Source organism: Cherax quadricarinatus, chromosome 58 (genome assembly GCF_038502225.1).
Source record: "Cherax quadricarinatus isolate ZL_2023a chromosome 58, ASM3850222v1, whole genome shotgun sequence".
Classification (NCBI taxonomy): domain Eukaryota; kingdom Metazoa; phylum Arthropoda; class Malacostraca; order Decapoda; family Parastacidae; genus Cherax; species Cherax quadricarinatus.
In genome coordinates this window covers 11778441-11801186 of record NC_091349.1, presented here as the reverse complement: position 1 = coordinate 11801186, position 22746 = coordinate 11778441, and the positions used below count along the sequence as shown (strand labels likewise).

The window sequence follows — 22746 nt, the reverse complement described above, 5'->3', positions numbered from 1 at the left end:
AGGTTGTGTGTGAAGGTGGCAACAGTTGTGTGTTATGTACACTTAACATCAACACTCACGCACACAGTATTCATGTGTATCTATTTAAACCTAACAATCATACAAATTGTTAGGTTTAAAATTTATTGTCCGCATGATTCATTAAGGCTTCAGTTTTTATAGGCAGTAATATTAAAAGTACTTCAGTTTTTAGAACAACCATTAAGGTATACTCTGTGATTATGTCTCAGAGATTACATTTTTGTACACGAGAGATATGCTTTGTATATAAAAGTAAGATATGTACATCTCTCGATGCACATACAGTGCAAATGTTTGGTTATTAATTTGTCTATATAAACAGACTCAATACAGTTAGTAGTCAAACTCACTATATATATACTGTGAAAATACCAGCTATCACAGCAGATGCTTGTCTTTAACACAGATCCTGGCCTGGCGCCACCACCCACATGATGATGCTGCTGCTGCTGCTGCCCATCATACAGTCTCATATATGGGTGCTGCTCAAGTGAGGATGAGCTACCATTTAGGTGAGTAACTTTTCTCATCTGTGTTCATTTCGGGGACAAATTTGACTTATTTTTGTTGCTTAATTGGGTTTAAAGCCTGTCGACTACAAGAGCGTCATTAAGACTGCTCACGACCAGTCAAGATTATTTAATACCTAAAATAGGGAATAAAGTAAGTTCATTGTTTATACACTAAGTTCATGGTACTTTGAAGAAGAAATAATAACAAAAAAAGTTATAACTATTAAGTTTTAAAGGTAAGCTAGTGGAAGGCCTCTGTCAGATGACCAAAACCTGAAGTGACGGGTCATCATATGAGTAAGACCCACGTCAGGAAACACTTGTCCTGTGTCCTGACAAATCTTACCTAAGGGGAAATGCTAGTTGAAGGTATTTTTTTTTTGCATGCCCTTACTTGAAATTTAGTTAGCTAGATAAGACGCCTAGGCAGGTGGGTGTCATAGTGATTTTAAAAAGATTTTTAGAGAGTCTTTGCCAGATGAATTAGTGCGTTGACTTTTGTAAAATGGTAAAAAGAAAACGTATATAAACTTAAGGCAGCGGGATGCCGCAGGCAGTTGTCATCTAATTTTAATTTGTGGACATATTGTTTATTTTAACAAGTAAGTTTATTCAGGTATACACAAATACAGTTACATAGATTATCATACATAGCAGCATATGCGTAAAGTACCTGGGATAACCCAAAAAAGTCAGACAGAGTGACTTAGATTTTATTAATGTTTAAAGTTTGCTATTGTGTATTGTTTAAATGTGAACTCGGATGAGGTTTGCTACGTAAGTTAACGTTTTAGGATTTTTGGTAATAGCTGTTCCTCACCATGGTAGGCTAATGTACAAGAAACTACATGTACCATCACTCGCGCCCTGGCTGTCTTTCCAGACGGATATCAACATTACCATTTATTATTATCAAATCAAAATACAGACACTGTATTTCCCACTTCCGGAAATTAAAGTCCGGCTAATTGGTTTCTATAAACTACCAAGCTCACACTCCAACATTACGTAAAATCCCAAAAGTCACTTCCCACCACACTGTGTGATGCTCAAGCCCCTACCTCACAAAACCTTCTTCAAACTTTCCTTCCAACCATTCCACACACGTCGCCTGAACCTCCATCTATCCCAGATTATAAGACATCTCTTTTGACCGAACCTTTCCTTTATATATAACTAAACCATTTCAACAACCCTGTCTTCTTTGAATTATAGGGGGGGGAGAGGGGGGGGAGGTGTTTCATTAGTAGCCAGGCAAATAAAAATGAAGTAATATATAGTTTATTTGATGGAAAAGACACAGTCAGGCTACAGTTACAGTGTTCTTTTGTATATTTTATGTAGGTTGCCATTTTTTCTAAATACCTTTTAAACATATTGATTAACTTGGTGTATCTATGTTGTAACAGACGTCAGGACAATGTCCTGACACAGGCCTTAATCTTTCGAGAATTCGTTTTTTATATGTAAATGTATATGTATTCTCCTCTCGGTGCATATAGCTTTGGCTTCAGATAGGTAGGTTTGTCAGGAAACATGTTAAGTGTTTCCTGCCGCAAGTCTTAGATGATAACCCGCCGTTGCAGTTTTTGGTCATCTGCTCGAGGCCTTCCGCTAGCTTACCGTTCCACCCCTTTAAAAATTATGGTCCTAGTTATAACCATTTTTTTTTATTCGCCGGTACTCTCCCGGCCCGGGTCTTTTCCAAATAGTGGTGACCCAGCCTTGGCTGGGTCACCACTTGGGAGTGTCTCGAGACCTATGTCTCCCATGGGAGGTACAAGTACCTCCTCATCTTCCGGGACCAATTGTCCCCAGGCCTAGCCCCATTCCCCGCCCTCACGGGGCTCGTAGGGAGAAGCTAGGCCTCTCTGGTCTGCCATCCCCGCCCCAAGGGAGCTCGTGGGAATAGCAGTGTTGTGAGCTGCAGGTGGTAGCAAACTCAGGCTTAAGCTCCCACCATCATCATTTAGTCGTTGTTGTTGATTCACCGGTACTAAACAAGTGTTTCCTGACGCGGGTCTTAGTCAGATGATAACCCGCTATTGGAGCTTTTGGTCATCTGACCGAGGCCTTCCGCTGGCTTACCGATCCACTCCTTTAAAAATTATGGTCATTTAAAACTGCTTTTTCGAACCAAAATAAATAATGAACGAAAGCGTATTTCTATTACAACTGAAAAATAAAAATTGAGGATACTATAATATTTTTCCATTTTTTTTACTGCCTGGTTATTTAAAGACAATACTTGTTTAGTTACACTTGTTGTACTTGTTTGTTACGTGTTGTAGTTCCGTTAAGTATAATGATAATTGCAGTTATTAAGTTAATGCGTATTCAGTATGTAAAATACGCTAGCTAGTAATGACTGCCTTCAAAATTAATGCACTTTGTCAAGAGAAAAGCGTAAGGGACCTTTCTGCCCCTCCTGGTCCAGGAAGGACCTAAACGTTGCCTACATGTTAAATAATGATGAGAATAACGAGTGGACAAGCAATGCGAAACGTAGCGAAGCTGACGCATTCTTCATTAAACGTTCCAGCCTTAAATATAGCTTTAACAAGTCCTTCAGTAGGTGGAAACGTGCGGGTACAAATTCTCAGTCTGCTGCAGGTGTTTCAGTAGTGGTGAGCCGCTGTTATGTCCTCTGCTCTGCTGAACCTCGTTACCATACTGCAAGTGAAAGTATTTTTAACGCAAACAATTATTCGCTGCAGAAGCAAAACACAGCAAGAGGAGAGAGACAGGAGATCGACTCAGAGGTAAATTAGTTACATACGGAAGGGAGATAGGAGATTTTTGGGAGGTTTGGGGATAACTCTCTCAGTCATGACTGCTCTCTCTCTCTCTCTCTCTCTCTCTCTCTCTCTCTCTCTCTCTCTCACCAACGCCATGCTGAGATTACTTATATCCAGAAAATTTACAAAATTACTCTGTAATCTTGCGTCATAAGAACAAGTGTGTGTGTGTGTGTGTGTTTACTCACCTAGTTGTACTCACCTAGTTGTGGTTGCGGGGGTCGAGTCACAGCTACTGGCCCCGTCTCTTCAACTGGCCGCTACTCAGTCACTTCCGCTCCGTGAGCTTTATCATACCTCTTCTGAAAGCTGTGTATGGATCCTCCGTCCACTACATCACTACCCAGGCTATTCCACTTCCTGACAACTCTATGACTGAAGAAATACTTCCTAACATCCCTGTGATTCATCTGAGTCTTCAGCTTCCAACTGTGACCCCTTGTTGCTGTGTCCCATCTCTGGAACATCCTATCTCTGTCCACTTTGTCTATACCTCTCAGTATTTTATATGTCGTTGTCATATCCCCCCTATCTCTCCTGTGTGTGTGTGTGTACTCACCTAATTGTGGTTATAGGGGTCGATTCATAACTCCTGGCTGTGTGTGTGTGTGTGTATGTACCTGTAGTGCCGAATATGTAAAACTGGTCAATTAGCAAGAACTCATTTAAAATTAAGTCCTTTCTAAAATTTTCTCTTATAAGTTTAAAGATATATTTTTTCATTAATGTTAATGTAAAAATTTATAATTTTGCACCAAAAGAATCTTAGAAAACTTACCTAACCTTATTATAACAAGAGCAATTTATTTTAGCCTAACCCAACTGAATATATTTTAAATACGTTTATAGTAATTTAATACAGTGAAATATATTTTTTTCGTTAGGTTCAGAATGATTTTGGCGAAATTATTGCATACACAAATTTTCACTTGTTCTATATGACAAGATGAGCGTTGCTATTTAAGCCAAGATCGCAAATTTTGCATATTCGACTCGACATACCCACCTATTTGTACTTACCTGTTTGTGGATGCAGGGGTCGCATCATAGCTCCTGGCCCCGCCTCTTCGCTGTGTGTATGTGTATGCTTCCATATATACCTGTGTGCTTTTCCTTGGAAATTTTTGCTCGTCTCTGTACAAGCTGCGCCGGTTTGCCTATTATTATAATTATTGTCTATTTTTTTATATTTATTGTTTGTTTGTCTACATAACAAAACCGCTGTTGGACCAGTTTGTGTTTGTGAGGATAAGTAAACACCGTAAAAATGACAGGTAAACAAAGATCCCAGAGAGGTAAACAATGTGAAGAGTTTGATTATCCTTGTGGTCGATCAGCGCTGTTTGCTGAGTTCAGTGCAGGGCAAGGATTATACCCGGATCTGAAGGATTATACCCGGATCTGAAGGATTATACCCGGATCTGAAGGATTATACCCGGATCTGAAGGATTATACCCGGATCTGAAGGATTACTTCCGGATCTGAAGGATTACTTCCGGATCTGAAGGATTACTTCCGGATCTGAAGGATTACTTCCGGATCTGAAGGATTACTCCCGGATCTGAAGGATTACACCGGGATCTGAAGGATTACACGGAGATTTGAATGATTACACAGGGATTTGATTAATTATGCAAGGATTTGAAGGATTATGCAGGGATTTGAAGGATTACAAAAGGATTTGAAGAATTACACGGGAATTTGAAGGATTACACAAATATTTGCAAGATTACACAGTGATATGAAAAATTATACATGGATATGAAGGATTACACAGGAATTTGGAGGATTACACAGGGATTTGAAGGATTACACAATGATTTGCAGGATTGCACAAGGATTTAAAGGATTGCACAGAGATTTGAATGGTTACACAGGGATTATAAGGATTGCACAGGATTTGGAAGATTTTACAGAAATTTGAAAGATTTCACAGGGATTTGGAAGATTGCATAGGGATTTGAAGGACTACACAGAGCTGAAGCATTGCTCATTAATTTGAAAGCTTACACAGGTATTTAAAGGATTACCCAGGGAGTCGAAGGATTACCCAGGGAGTCGAAGGATTACCCAGGGAGTCGAAGGATTACCCAGGGAGTCGAAGGATTACCCAGGGAGTCGAAGGATTACACAGGGATTTACCTTCACGAGAATGAGAAATTCGTCGTGACCAGGAATCGGAGAAAGTATGAGACGTTTCAAGGAGTGAGATATTAAAGGGTAACTGCAGAAAAGAACAAAACTTATAAAGGAAATGCAATTTCTTTATAGAGGAAAATGGTTATTTGATTTTTAATGTGTTATGGTAAAAATAAAATTAGGTACATTGGATTTAATGTAGCTAAGAAAAAATGGGGGAAAATGGCTTTGGAAGAAGACCGAAAGCTGAAAAAATATTACTGATGCGATTTATAATTATTAAAAAAAATGATTGAATATATTAACCATTACAGAAACACGTGATGTGATCTGATGAAGATAACGAGATGCAGGAATGTTTATCTTATACATAATTATGTTGTTTAAAGGTTTCGTAACTCTGACTATAAAGAAGAAATAAAAATTGAAAAAAAAAAAAAAAAGATTCATTTCACACGTAAGACCCACAAGGGGTGAGAGGGAAGAAGTAGAGGCAGACGAAGAACAGCTCTGGAGAGGAGGAACCTGTACAACCCTTGTGGGTTTGGCGCTTTGTTATGATAATAATCTAGAGAGGAACGTCTTCAGTTGTAAAAAAAAAAGAGCCAGGGAGTAGAGCATTACATGGCAGATGAAGAAGAGCAGAAGAACAGGCTGAGCCTGGTGGCAGGTGTCTTGAGTATGTCTTGGTAACACAGTGTTGGACGCACCAGCAACATGCTAGGAAACAGACAGCTTACATCCAAGATGATAGTTGTGACGATCTACGATAGGTGTTTATACTGGTTATATATATATATATATATATATATATATATATATATATATATATATATATATATATATATATATATATATATATATATATATATATATATATCGTCCCCTTTACACAAAATATTACTAACTTTAATGCATAATCTACCTATTGTTGGGGAGTTTATATAATTAAAAGGCACTAAGGTAAATAGTGCAGTCAAACATGAAAATAGACAGAAACACATTAAAACTGGCAAACAGAGAAATGCTCAGACAGGTAAACAGAAACGTACAGACAGATAAGCAGAGAGGCACAGAAAGGTAAACAGAGACCCACGGAAAGAACAGATGCACAGACAAGTAAACAGAGAGATTTACGGACATACAAACAAACATGCAGAGGCAGACACCAAGATTAAACACCATTGGTAATTATTTTCAGATCACAAGTGAGTAATTAATCAAAAAAATCTACAAGAAAATGAATATATTTTATAGATGAAATATATATTAATTTGCAAATATATATTGTGTATTTATTACAAATAAAATTGACATAATATTATTTTTCTTGTCAATATTTACATAATAAACACAGACAATGCAAGATTGAAATTAAAAAATATATTTGTGGCTAGGCCTGGGGACAGTTGGTCCCCATCGATACCATGCCTAACCCTTCTAGGGAAGGGTAGGTGCCTGAGCCCGAGCCTTTAGCTCATAAGACTGTCATTCCCATTTGTCCCCCTTTGGGCGGGGATGGCAGACCAGAGAGGCCTAGCTTGTGGCTAGGCCTGGGGACAGTTGGTCCCAAAGATGAGGAGGTACTTGTGCCTCCTCCCATGGGAGACTTAGGTCTCAGACACTTCCTAAAGAGGGAGTCAAGGCCGGGCCACCAATTGGAAAAGGCCCAGGCCGGGAGAATACCGGCGAATCTTTAATAATAATAAATCTTCTTTTTCTTAAGTTGATAGATTTATTAGTAATAAAAAAAATCAACTTCGATAGGGGGAACAAATATATTTTTTTCAGTTTCCATTTTGCATTGTCTATGTTTACTATGTAACTTTGACGAAAAAGAATATTATCTCACTTTTCCTTGCAATGAATACACAATTTATATTCGGAATTTAGTATGTATTTCATCTATATAATATGCTCATGTTTTTGTAGTATTATTTGATTAGTTACTTGCGATCAGAAACTAATTACCAATGGTGTTTAATCTTCTTGTCTGCATGTGTGTTTATGTTTGCTTGTTTGTCTGTACGTCTCTGTTTGTCTTTGTCCCGTAGTTGAATCACTAACACACTCAGCTCACACACTGAGGTCCGGGGGTCGATCCCCGGTAAGCTAGAAACATTAGAACGTGTTTCCTTAAGACACCTGCTGTCCCTGTTTACCAATCAGTACAACAGGTATCTGGGTGTTAGTCGACTGGTGTGGGTCGCATCCTGGGACAAAATTGACCTAATGTGCCAGAAATGCTGTGTATAACAAGGGGCTTTCTACATAGTAGTATGTCATTCATGTCAGTTAGGTCTGTATACCTTGTATATGTACTTGTAGGAACAAAATATTAGCTATTATTAACCTTTGTTTACCTGTCCGACTGTGCATGTCTGTTTACCTGTCTGTATGTATATCTGTTCATCTGTCTGTGCGTCTCTGTTAACCTGTCTGTGCATCTCTTTGTTTACCTGTTTGTACGTCTCCCTGTTTACTTGTCTGTCTGTATGTCTCTGCCTATACATCTCTGTTTATTTGTCAGTCTGTACATTTCTGTTTACCTGTCTATCTGTACGTCTCTAACAATATACAGATTGAAGAATTGAGACACTTATGCAACATATGGGAAACTTTACTGAAGAAACGTTTCGCCACACAGTGACTTCATAAAGCTTATTGTTTAGCTAAAACAAATTTGCCTGTTTTTTTTTTTTTTTTTTTTTTTTTGCCTTTCTGCCGGATTGTTTGCTCGCCTGTGTGTCTAGTTCACCGTGTTTGCCTACCTGTGTATTTTCCTCCTGTGTGACTTGTTTGCATGTCTGCATGCTTGCCAGTCTCTCTAGACATTTAAAAATAATTGTCCATTTCACAATTTCCACACACAAGACTTCCTCCAGTTATATCGCCTGTGATTGTCTTTCCTTCATTACATGCAATGATTCCCCTAATTAGTTGTGTTAGGAACTTCAAAACGAATGCATTAACGCTCGTCATTGAAGGTCAAAGGTCACTTTTAGAGGTCATCACATTGAAATTTTTTTTTCGGATTTTCTGACTTGATGAGGTAGGATTGTACACAGCCTCGAGTTGTTGGCATTTGTTATAGTGGAACGAGAGAAGATTTAGTATGGTAAATTTCTAATTTTTTTTTTGTTTTGACTCGGGAAGGGTGTATAAGCAACACCTCGATATATTTATTTCTGAGATGTATCGGCTATACATGTATAGGCTATAAATGTATAGGCTATACATACCCTCTGTGTCCATGTAGTGTTTGTAACGGCTTGACAAAGCTCCTGGAGAGCGAAACGTTGCCACAATAAAATGTCACATTAGTTGTACTTGTGTCCTTTTACCTAACATATTGTCGGTAATTCTACCAACATATATACAACCTAACCTTGTAAAACCCAATGTTAAAAAAAAAAGAGCTCCAGCTGCTGGTCATCATATGACTGAAACTCGCGTTAGGAATGAGTTACCGAGTTTCCTGACGAACCTTACCTAACCTATCGACTAAAGATATGTTCTTACACACATATCTTCAGAGGAAAACGAGACTACAAACAGCAGACTATGAATCCAATAGTCCCACAGAACTAAAATTTTAAACATGTTGAAGACTCGGGAATAATGACGTCAGATGACCTTCAAATAGCAAGAATAGATACACGCATTAGATGTCAGGAAGATGATTGGATAATGAGAACTTTGAAAACAAGAGAAGTTTCGCCAGTGATGGTGTTCATCATATCACTTGTGCTCCATAGTGCACTGTCCTGTGCTCACAGTTCCGTGCAGTGGAGGAGAAATATACAGAGGCCTGGTCATGGACCGAGCCACGGGGGCGTTGACCCCCGGAACACCCTCTGAGTAGGTTATTTACTACTCACATGGAGTAAATAAAATATTTAAACTATACTGGGAAGATCTTCAAGCACTTGTAATGTACTCTCTGGACCGAAGAAGAGAACAAATATCTCATAATATATACTTGGAAGATATTTGAAGGGCAGGTTCTTAACTTATACCCTCTCATAATAACTTACTGGAGTGAAACACATGGGAGAAAGTATAGAATGAACCGGTGAAAAGCAGAGGCGCCATACACAGAGGAACTGTGTCAATATTAGTGATGTAGAAGCCATCACTCCACTACTGGCATGTTATAAGAAATATTACCAGAAGAAATGTAGACGTTTTTCAGAGGAAAATGTATCCCTAACTAGGGGAAAAAAGGGTTTGATCACCTAAGCTGTGATTGGCTGAGAGTGTGCATATATGTTTGAGAATACGTGTGCATTTGTGTGGGTGATTGATTTTAAATACTCGTTTTTATGCGAGTTTTTGAGTAACTCGTGTGGTCAGTTTCAGAATTTCAACTCCAGTATCTTAAGAAGACAACTTCTGCACGGCTTTAAACTTAAGTGCTGTAGTACTTTGAGATATTGATCTAAGTGCGGTCTACTGATTGGCTTTAAACTTTCAAGGTTGGTGTGTCTGAGTTCAAGGGTTGTAGTGATTTTGTGCTGCGTTCGTGCCAGTTTACCATGTTATCAAAGAAAGTGGAATATTAATTTCCATGTGATAACTTGTGAATGCCTCTTCAGATTGGCTTCAGACCTTCAGTGATGATGTTTATCTGTATTAGAAACTTATGCGCACTCTCTGTATATCTTTTGTGGGCAGTGAGGTAGAGGAGGCTTGGCTTATTAAATACAGGGATACCTTTCTCGGATCACTGAGGTTGTGGAAAATACTGTATATATTTTCCAGAAATTCAGTATTTATATGTAAATAGATAGCCATACTGTATTTAATAATATTTATGTCATAGAAAACGGAAAGCCTGCGTCTGCGCAGACGAGACTCGCCATCTTGGTTTTGAATTTTGTACAAACGTTGGTGTAATGGGAAGAATTTTTCGTGCTCTAGAGGTTAAAATTGTGTTGACACCTCTCAAATAGGAGGCGAAATTGGTGGATGTGCATTCCTGCATAACTTGAGATATCAGACGACTGGACAAGACAGCTCCAGGAACCTCAGATAAGCTCTCTAGATTTGTGTGTAATTCTGGCCAGCATTATTTTCATAGATTTAGTTAGAGTGAGGTTTTCTGAGTATGATACACATTAATCTCCAGTCAAATTGGTGAGTGATATTAAGATATATTTTCCTTCTGCTATGTAATTGTGTATATATATAACCATTTATTATTTTTAATATACAGTCCACAAATTTATATATTTACCAGTATTCCTGATGTATGTATATTTCATTTAATTGATAGGTCCAGAGCAACTTGTGGTTATGACAGTGGTAGGTATCGAAGAGGGACATTTTTGCGACCTAGGTGTCCCAAATTCCTACTTGTATATGTAACATTGATAAATAATAATTATCTTTGTTATTTACTGGTATGTACATTATGAGTTACATCCAGATAAATGCAATTTTCCACAGAGGTAGAAGGGAGATAAGTTTATGAAATGCAGGGATACCTTTCTTTGATCGCGCATTCAAGATCTTTAAAACAGCTGGGTTTGGAACGAAATTTTTAATTAATTCAAAACAAAGCCTGATTAGATAAAAATATAAAGTATCCGAGAAAGGTATCAACGATCGAAACGCATTTAGTCACGTCCCTGTTTATTGGCTAAGCATCTCGGTATCTTGTTCCTGATTGGTGGAAATTGACAGCGCAGGCTCTGCGTTAGACCATAAATTTTGACAGGAATGGGCCTGAGGCTCCACACGTATATCATTATAACCTTAATTTTTAAAGGGGGTTGACCATTAAGCCAGTGGAAGGCCTCGGTCAGATGACCAAAAGCTCTTCCATCTGTAGGTCATCTTATGACTAAGACCCGCGTCAGGAAACACTTGTCCTGTTTCCTGACGAACCTTACCTAACCTAGCCCGTACTTGTTTCAGTAACAAGGACGGTGAATTTCGAAATGGCTGCGTCAAACAATGATTGTGCAAGTACTTAAAATACTAAAAAAAAATTATAGAGCTCCAGGGGTCGTAACTAAAATTATAGAGCTCCAGAGGGTCGTAAGTAGGGTGCTGAAGGCTATAATTTATGGTCAGGTGCCAGACTAACGTATGAGGTCAGAGTGAGGTCAGAATGTGTATTCAATGCTACGAGGTCACTTGCTGTCGTCACTCTAAAACAGTCATCATGATGTCACTTGATGATATCGAAGCATTTTATATATAGATATGTACACACACGTCAGTAAGGGATGGAAAAATTGACTTAAGAGTCATGTTTTGATGTCAGCTTGATCAATGGTTAGTCAATGAAATCTAAATGGTGACATCAGTACTCACATATATACATCGAATAGTTACTGTATTTGGCTTATCAAAAAAAAGAAGACTATCACTAGGCTTTAAAACTATAGCTAGGCTTTAATATTATCAGGATACATACATAATGAAGTGAATGTTTCTCGGGCATATATACACAGGGAGGTTGTCGCTCACAGTATATATGCAGTAAGGTGAATGTCTCTCAGGGTATATACAGTAAAATGAATATCTCAGGGTATATACACTGAGTTTACTTTAATCCCTGTTCTAAGTATTAAATTTAGTATTCTTGACTGGTGGTGAACTGGTGACATTAAGCCTTAACAATCCTAGTGTAGTCGACATGCTTCAAACTCCCATATAACTAGAGCATAGTTTAAAAATATAAAATAAACAAAGTAGATAGTCATTAAGTACATCATTACCAATAATGATGGTCAATTATACTTGGTGTCAGGAGAATGCATTTTGCTGGTACAATTTTCTGAAAATACCTCGTGAATTCAGCACGCAACTTAACACACACGAAGACAAGGTGTTGCGTTGATGTAACATTAACTCTCAGTATATATTGATCATGGTGTAATCTACTTCGTAGAAGGTTGTGTGTGTGTGTGTGTGTGCTCACCTGTATGTGGTTGCAGGGGGTCGAATCATTGCTCTAGCCCCGCCTCTTCGTTGGTCGCTTCTAGGTCCAGTCTGTGTGTGTGTGTGTGTGTGTGTGTGTGTGAGGGAGGGAGAGAGAGAGACAACATAAATCACAGCTCTTACGAAAATACGTATTCCCATTTTTTTCCTTGGGGTGAATTTCTCCGTCAGTTACTTTATATTAATTATCTTCTGTGACCTTATTTGTACATATAATAATTTGAGAGGAAATATATATGGTAACTGAACAATGTGTAGTGACAAGAAGTATAATTTTGGTGATTTCTACATTAAACTTTATATAATTTGTTCCTGAGCGTAAAATTTAAGTAGAATTGGAAGATAATTATCATTATTTCCTAATGATGGTTACCGGGTCACCATTTGGAGAAGACCCGGGGCGGGACAGAACCGGCACACCTAAAAAATAATAATGGTATATAGCTATAAAAATGGTCGTAATATAATTTTTGAAAGGGTGGAGGGAGAAGCCAGTGGAAGGCCTCAGTCAGGTGACCAAAAGCTGCAGTGGCAGGTCATTATATGACTAAGACCCGCGTCAGGAGACACTTGACCTGTCTCTTGGCGGACATAATAACAATAATGTTACGATTATAATCTTAATTTGTATAGGGGTGGACGGGTAAGCCAGGGTAAGGCCTCGGTCAGATGACCAAAAACTGCAGTGGCGGGTCATTATATGACTAAGACCCTCGTCAGGAAACACTTGTCCTGTTTCTTGACGAATCTTACCTAACCTAAATGTGATAGATTATTAATAATCTTAATTTTTAAAGGGGTGGGTGGGTAAGCCAGGGGAAGGTCTCTGTTTACCACCAATAAGGAGCACTTTAATATCTGAATAAATAGGGATTAAACTCTGGATGTATATATACTCTCCTGATTGGACATATCTTGTGTGGATTCCGTATTTGTTCGTCTTTCTACACTAGGGTCATTAAGGCTGTACGTAACTTGTTCACTACAGTCAAGAATATTTAGTACCTAAAATCAAGGATTAAAGTAAACTCTTAACAGATATACAGTGAGAAATACATATCTTAAGGTATATATCCTGGTTATGTAAGATTCACCGGAAAACAGAACAGTTGTTTACTGACGTGCGTTTGAGTCACCTGATCGAGGCCTTTCATTGGCTTACCGTAAGGTCTATTACCCCTTAATAAATTAACATTATAATTATAGACCATGTAAATGTATAATATTCACCAAGACAGTGTCCCGTCATGGGCCTCAATCTTTCAATGACCCGTCTAATTATAGTTTAGGTAAGATTCGTCAGGAAACAAGACAAGTGTTATCTGACGCGGGTCATAGTCACATTATGACCCGCAGCTGGAGCTTATGGTCATCTGACCGAGGTGTTATACATTGCATAAGTTGCAGGTTATCAATATAACTAATTATTGTAGCACAGTGAAACTCGTACTGTAATTAATGAATATTAAAAATGTATTTATTTGTTTATTCATTTATAAACATTTTATTTATAAACCCCCATATTATGTTTTTAACCTGACGATAAAGTCTATTTATCCTGTTAGTAAAGTTAACGTCATTAGAATTTTTTTTTTTGTTCTGCATCTTCCGCTGCCTGATTATTATTATTATTATTATAATCACAACTAAGTCCTAAATCCATAAGGGTCATATAACAACCTTAACGTTGATCATTGACTGCCCATCAGGAGGCATGAGAGGGTATCTATGTCACTCTTAGAGAGCAGAATGGCGCTCACTATACCCACCCATACCTACATCTGGGAATTTTCCACTCCGTCTACCACCGACTGGCTGAGTATCTTTAGTTACCGTGTCTCTCAGCACTCGTGCAGATATTGTGTTCATAAAATTGCTTTTGTTACTTTCGTCTCTTGCATTGATGTCATCACTGAGTATTTATGTTGATACTCTGCAGTACCTGTTGATGTGTTCTGTCTACGGCGTCTTCAACTAATTCTCCACTTTACTCTGTGAATATTTATTTGATTTATTTGCTAAAGTACTTCACAAACTTCTCTGTTAGCGCCCCTTCCTCCTTCCTCAACTTTCTTACTTTTTACATCAGTCGTCTTTTTTCTTGTATGATTGTGGAGTAACTTTGGTTCGGTTATTATTATTATTATTATTAATTATTATTATTATTATTATTATTATTATTATTATTATTGTTATTATCTTTGATTATTATTATTATTATTATTATTATTATTATTATTATTATTATTATTATTATTATTATTATTATTATTATTATTATTATTGTGGACTACTGTCTGAATGGGAAAAAGTAACAAGCGGGTTGCACAACGATCAGTATTAGGACCACAACTTTAAGTGACTGACATAGCAGATGAGATCGAGTGAGATGCATCCCTGACTGCTAATTTAAAACTGTGGAGGAGAATAAAGCAGACGAGGACAGGAGACATGAGAGGTGATACATCGTATGGGAAGGAATGAGAGTCACTCCTGGTACTCGTAGTTCAGCTTCCTTCTTCTCTGTTTCTAACTGGATCACTCACCTGTGACTGATTTCCAGAGTACTTCCATGCTCATATCTCGATCTCAGGTTAATCATCCTTGATGGCAGCTGGATCAACCAGGCTGTTGCTGCTAGAGGCCCGCATATCCACAAGCTGGTTGATCATTTCTAGCTATTAAAAACAAAAATTGCTTACCCAGGTGAACCAGAGGAGGCAGACAGGTTGACCTGGTACAGCAGTGGTATGCTGACCTCTGGACACTGCCGTTAAAAAAAAAACCTCCATAACTTGCCCTGTGTGAGTGTATATGTTTCGTGTATTGGGTCAAGTGCTAGGCTATGTAAGAGCCACTCTGTATGTGACCTCAATTGACACGTATTATTAAGAGTGGTGAGGCAGCGCCTTATAGCATGACGGAGAATGTGAGTTGATACATACCTCTCATTATTTAGAATGAATTAAAATTAGAATTCTTTCTTCTCATATATATATATATATATATATATATATATATATATATATATATATATATATATATATATATATATATATATATATATATATATATATATGTCGTACCGAATATGTAAAACTGGTCAATTAGCAAGAACTCATTTAAAATTAAGTTCTTTGTGAAGTTTTCTCTTTTACGTTTAAAGATATATTTTTTTCATTATTGTTAATGTAAAAAATTTTAATTTTGCACCAAAAGAGTCTTAGAAAACTTACCTAACCTTATTATAAGAAGAGCAATTTATTTTAGCCTAACCCAACTAAATATATTTTAAATACGTTTACAATAATTTAATACTAAACAAATACAATCAAATATATTTTTTCCGTTAGGTTCAGAATGATTTTGGCGAAATTATTGTATACACAAATTTTCACTTGTCCTATATGGCAAGATGAGCGTTGCGATTTAAGCCAAGATCGCAAGTTCTGCCTATTCGGCACGACATATATATATTCACTCAGTGATTTTCTTCTCCAAAAATTCCAACTTGGGTGTGTGAAGGTGGTGGTTAAGTTACCTTATACCTGCTGCCACTGTACACCTAGCAGAAAGTAGGTACCTATGTGTTTTTTTTTTTCTTGTTGTTGTTTTCTTCTTTTCTTCTTCTTCTTAACCTGACGCACCTAGGTGGCGTGAGGTTAAGGTTATTATCGTGAAGTCACTACTACATACAACTGTGTTTTCCAGTTCAAGACAATACCAGCCAGCTAATATTGGCACTTAATGGTGTCATTATCAGTGTTTCACACGTAGTTGCTGTCAGTCTGTCTGCTTGTCTGTCAGGGTGCCTGCTTGTCTGCCAGTCTGCCTGCTTGTCTGTCAGTCTACCTGCTTGTTTGTCAGTCTACCTGCTTGTATGTCAGTCTACCTGTTTGTCTACCTGCTTGTCGGTCAGTGTGCCTGCTTGTCTGTCAGGGTGCCTGCTTGTCTCTCAGTCTGCCTGCTTGTCTGTCAGTCTGCCTGCTTGTCTGTCAGTCTGCCTGCTTGTCTGTCAGGGTGCCTGCTTGTCTGTCAGTCTGCCTGCTTGTCTGTCAGTCTGCCTGCTTGTCTGTCAGTCTGCCTGCTTGTTTGTCAGTCTGCCTGCTTGTCTGTCAGTCTGCCTGCTTGTCTGTCAGTCTGCCTGCTTGCTTGTCAGTCTGCCTGCTTGTCTGTCAGTCTGCCTGCTTGTCTGTCAGTCTGCCTGCTTGTTCGTCAGTCTGCCTGCTTGTTTGTCAGTCTACCTGCTTGTTTGTCAGTCTGCCTGCGTAACTTTGTTTCTGCTTAAATCCTCCATCTTTTCCCTTAATTTTCAACTTACTCCTACTTCCTTCAACGCTACTCTCCCTTCTCCACACCTACCCTTCCGCACAGCCCTCCCTTCCCCTCATCTACTCATCAACACAGCCCTCCCTTCCCCTCATCTACTCATCAACACAGCCCTCCCTTCCCCTCATCTACTCATCAACACAGCCCTCCCTTCCCCTCATCTACTCATCAACACAGCCCTCCCTTCCCCTCATCTACTCATCAACACAGCCCTCCCTTTCCACATAGCCCTCCTCTTCCCTCCACCTCCCCTTCCCTCCCTCGCACTGCGACGCAACAGGGTGATCAACACACTTCAGGGGAACACTGAAGCACTCGCTGCTCTCTGCGTGACTTCTTCAGTATAAATCATGGCAGCTCGCTTGACTTTCCTGACAATATTGCTCCTCCTGGAATTGCCTGGGCGACCTTCATGGCATCTTTCAAACACCCGTTCATGAGGATTCCAGGGTTTTTGTGGGGAGAGAGAGAAAGGGGAGGGAGTGTGGTTGTTCCAGTGATGTTCAAGGAATGTTTGTACGTGTAGTCTTTAATGTAATTGTTCCATTAAGCTCCCAAGGAATGTTTATACGTGAACTCTTTAATGTGGATTGGGATTCGAACTGTGGTCACGGTCCACCCTTCTGTTGGTTCACTGACACTCATTACGAATCATCTTCACTTTCCTCTCATGGAATGGTTATAATCCAACCAGATTTTATTGGGTGGAATCCAAACATCGTCATATGTTTTATTTCCAGTCCATCTAACTTTTAAAAAAAGGATTCCAAACACCGGCATGTGTTTTATTTCCAACAACACTTTTGTTTCTAAACACTGGAACACTTTTCAAGGAAGTCTTTATTCTATCTGCAAGAGCTTTTATCTTCTTCCTAGTCTTATTTCAAGACTCTCACTTCTCCAGTTCCTGTCTTCATCTGGAAGAATTTTTATCATGTCTTGTCTTCCTTGTCTCCATAGTGCTCAAAGAGGCTTAGTTAGAGGATCTCAGACTGAGTTAAATGGGAGTCCAGTGGTGATTCCCAATGTTTGGTTACGAGTCGTCGCACTGGTCGTTATATCCAGTGGTGATTCCAACTGTTTTAGAGTATTACCAGTCATCCAGGGTAACTGTCAATCATTCCAGGGTATTTCCAGTCATTCCAGGGTACTACCAGTCATTCTAGGGTATTATCAGTCATTCTAGGGTATTACCAGTCATTCCAGGGTATTGTCAGTCGTTCCAGGGTATTACCAGTCATTCCAGGGTATTACCAGTCATTCTAGGGTATTACCAGTCATTCCAGGGCATTGCCAGTCATTCCAGGGTATTATAAGTCATTCCAAAGTATTACCTGCCTTTCCAGGTATAATTCCAAGGTCAATTTATTTTTTTTGAAGTGTTACTTGTCGTGTTTCAAGGCTGACTACAACACTCACTCAACCTACTTGCGTGTTGAGGAATCTTTCTGTTATTTTGAGGTGTGTGTGACCTCTCTACACACACACACACACACACACACACACACACACACACACACACACACACACACACACAGGAAGTAGAATAATCTGTAGTGATGTAGTGGAGGCAGGATCCATACATAACTTTTAGAAGAGGAACGGTAAAGCTCATGGAGCAAGGAGAGAGTGGACCAAGCAGCGACCAGTGAAGAGGCTGGACCAGGAGCTATGAATCGACCCCTGCAACCACAATTAGGTGAGCACAATTAGGTGAGTTGACACACACCACGAGAAGGTACAGACAGTGTGTTGAGGTTGTGATGGTTAGAGTGCAGAGATGATCAGTGACACAGAACTAACTGGTAACACCAGAGTTACTAACAGGGGTTGACATGACACCAAGCATGTCACCAAGCACGTCACCAATGTAATAAGAATACATATGCAACTAAGGTGACATTTTACTGCGGCAACGTTTCGCTCTCCTGGAGGGCGAAACGTTGTGATAATAAAATGTCACATTACTTGCACATATCTCCTTTTATCTAACATACTGTCGGAAATTCTACCAACATTTTTGCAACATGATTTATCAATGGAGAATTTAAGTCAGTTTTAAGAGGATTTTATTTTAAACTTAGTTTTTGTAACTGGTAAGTGAAGGGAAACTTTTCTGTGTGTCTTACAGAGGGTTGCCTGTACCCAATAATATCATGTACGTACTTGAGTTTCGAACAACTCCCAACTCTATCAATTATGTAAGTGTATTTTTGTAAGTGCTTTTGTAAGTGTATTTTTGAGGTTATGAAACAGATTAATCTAATTTACATTATTCCTTATGGGAACAAATTCCTTCGGTATCGGCACTCGAACAGTTTTTTGGAACGAATTATGACCGAAACTCGAGGTGCCACTGTAGTTGTTAGACAGGTTGAGTGGAACACTTGGTGTGTCCAACACAACATTCCGGTATCTGTTGGAATGATCTATTCAGTATAAGAAACTCCAGTACCTGCTGGAATGTTATATCCATTGTAAGAAACTCCAGTACCTGCTGGAATGTTATATCCATTGTAAGAAACTCCAGTACCTGCTGGAATGTTATATCCAGTGTAAGAAACTCCAGTACCTGCTGGAATGTTATATCCAGTGTAAGAAACTCCAGTACCTGCTGGAATGTTATATCCAGTGTAAGAAACTCCAGTACCTGCTGGAATGTTATATCCAGTGTAAGAAACTCCAGTACCTGCTCTAGTTTCTCGAACGCATTTAGTAGGTCATTGATATAGACGAGGAATAAGAGTGGACCAAGGACACTACCCTGAGGCACTCCTGTGTTGACAGTTCGTGTTAATGAAGCAGTGTCATTGATTGTCACATGTTGACGTCTGTCAATGAGGTAGGACTATATAAGCGAGAACGTGACCTCTGATACCATAATGTCCTAACTTCAGCTAAACTGTTAAAATATTTTCTTTAGATCAGTTAAGAGGCCCATTGGATAATCATTATTTTCTAGAGCTGAATAGACTGTTTAGTATCTTAATGACAACACAGTACCTTTCCCTGGGCTGAAGCCAGACAGTCAGGGGTTAAGAATGATTTGTTTAGTGATACAGGCATATGCATATATCCCTTTATATGATATCCTTTCAAAGACAAGTTAGAGAGTGGTTTATAGTTTTTGGTTTCTGGTTTTGGTTTTAAGAATTTATTAAGTAGAGTTGCAATGGCAGGCGGTAGGACGTGGGTAGCTGCCTTATACACGAATGGTGATTCACTTGTTGTATCACCTGCTCTGGTTTTAGGTGCATTTAATATCAGACTTACACGTACCTCTGTAGAATTTGTTGGTGACATGCAGAGGGAGTCATGATAACTGCCACTGAGGTAATCACTAACCTGAGCAACAGAGTTTGGGATTTTGCTGGGAAGGTTAGTTCTTATGGTTGAGAAGTCATTAAATTCATTTGTGGTCTGATCAATATGGACGGGAGGTTCAATAGGTCTGGGCAGCACAATTTTTTTGAACTTAGCAATTCTGCGTGAGCCCAGTATTTGAGAAAGTATTTTCCAAGTTTCTGATATCGTTCTTTATTTCTTGGACCTTGTTGGCATAATAGAGTTTAGATTTCTTAATAAGCATAGTGAGAGTTGATGTACACTATCACACTAGTTCTTGAGAACCAAGGGACTGACCTCCTTCTATCAGGGTTGAGGGACTGACCACCTTCTGTCAAGGCTAAGAGACTTACCACCTTCTATCAAGGCTAAGGGGCTGACCACCTTCTATTAAGGCTAAGGGGCTGACCACCTTCTATTAAGGCTAAGGGGCTGACCACCTTCTATTAAGGCTGAGGGACTGACCATCTTTTACTAACGCTGAGGGACTAACCACCTTCTATCAAGGCTGAGGGACTGACCACATTCTATCAAGGCTGAGGGATTAACCACCTTCTATCAACGTTGAGGGACTGACTACCTTCTATCAAGGTTGAGGGACTGAACACCTCAAAATCAAGTTTCCGCTTCCAGCGTCTCCAGTATTTATTTCTGAATAGAATTAGAAAAAACCACTAGTTAGCGAAACATCTCAGCAATAAAGACGTGCAGGTGTTGCACCTGCGTCTTATTCATCATTTCTATGCTTTGGAAACTGCTTAGAAATCCATGTCTTATTTTTTACAGTTTGGTAACTGCCACTTACTGACTGGATGACTGCTGTAGAGACAGGCAACTAACTGTGCTCCTTTCGTTATCCCTGAATGGTGTGTGTTTGCCTCTTTGTACTTGCCTTTTTTGGGTTGGGGGGTTAAACCGAGGCTCCTTCGACCGACTGGTGTAAACTACGTGTGGTTTCTATTGGTGAATACTTGAAGGCTTGCTCAGTACACTGTCAGTGTTCAGATGATTCAGTCAGTGTTATCTGATGCTCCTGTGTCTCGTGTGTATGTGGGAAGAAGAAGAAAAATAAGAAAAGAAGATAATAATAATAATAACAATAATAACAATAATAATAATAATAATAATAATAATAATAATAATAATAATAATAATAATAATAATAAGAAGAAGAAGAAGAAGAAGAAGAAGATGGAGAGGGAGGAGGAGAAAGGAAGAAAGGAAGGCAGTACATAGCATGATAAGTCTTGAAGGAAGGTTGTAATTTCTTAGTGTTACGAGAACTTACCCGACCACTCACACGCTGTCCAGTTAGGCACGAAAATCAGCAGTGGGAAAGGAATTCTCTCTCTCTCTGTATCTGTTAATATAGTATCAAAAAACACGTTTACTTTTTCCTTTACATTGATTACTTTCATATTATATTTCTTATTACTTATACTTTATACGTTTATATTGTTTTGGTCAAATTTAGGACCTGGAAGCTTGAACGATGTCTTGTTCTGGTCTCCCACAGCTCGGGAATATTCCATAAATGACCTACAGGAGAACAGAGTACATTTCTGATTAAAACAAGCATCAATGTTTGTTGTCTTGGTACATTCATGTAAGAAAAAATAAGTTTTGGGGCAGTTTTTTTTTGTAAGCTTTTGGCGCGCGGACTCACGACAAAGGCTCCTCATTGGTCAGTTTTGCCGCGTGAACGCAAGACAAAATTTTCTCATTGGTTACTTTTGGAACGTGAATACAACAGTAAAGCTCAGCAGTAAGTCTGGGTCCGTTGACAGAGGACAAAAGCCCCTGATTGGTCAGTTTTGGCAAGCAGACACATGAGAAAACCACCTGAATGGTCAGTTTTGGCGCACAGACACAAGACAAGAACCTCCTGATCGGTCAGTTTTGGCGGGCAGACGAAAGAGAAAACCTTCTTATTGGTCAGTTTTGGCGCGCACCTCCTTGGCCGCCTCCCACCACCGTCATTGATTGCCGTTGCTGTGCCACCTCCTGCTGCTGCTGCAGGATAATCCCTGGCTGCCTTGGAGAGGTCACAGCAACATATGCGTCCCAAGTGAATTCTTAGGTATACTCTGGTGGAGACCAGTCCCGCCCACGGTCATCACGAGCAGCAGGAACCTCGTCCAGGATAATGACGAAGGCGACACACCAGCAGCAGGAGCCTCGTCCAGAATACTGACGGAGGCGACACACCAGTAGCAGGAGCCTCGTCCAGGATAATGACGGAGGCGACACACCAGCAGCAGGAGCCTCGTCCAGGATAATGATGGAGGCGACACACATCATAACTGTTTCTAATTGGAGATTGTCTCTTTTTAGAACACGTGATGTTATCCTTCCTGTCAAGAAATACGGCCAGAAACGGCATTTACTCGCTGTCAAATCATGCCTCCCTTGACGGGGATTAAAATGAAATATTAATGCAGACCTTTCATAAAATTCCTGCGTGTTTAGGACACTTTGCAGTATCCCGAAGAAAAGAAGAGTCAAGCAACATTGTTGGTACCCTTGTTTTCCACTTGAAAAACGATGGTTCCAATAATGCAGATAAAATTATTAACGATAATACAATTTATTATTAAATATAATATATATATATATATATATATATATATATATATATATATATATAT

The 22746-nt window shown here is 39.1% G+C and overlaps 1 protein-coding gene across 2 annotated transcripts in view; it reads left to right on the top strand.

Moving 5' to 3' along the window:
* Nucleotides 1-22746, top strand: part of LOC128698064 (cadherin-86C-like) — a 343481-nt gene that overhangs the window by 23372 nt on the left and 297363 nt on the right. For both annotated transcript variants that reach the window (XM_070097607.1, XM_070097606.1), the window contains exon 2: nt 428-533. The gene's annotated coding sequence lies outside the window, so the exon portion shown is untranslated. The remainder of the gene's footprint in view (nt 1-427; nt 534-22746) is intronic.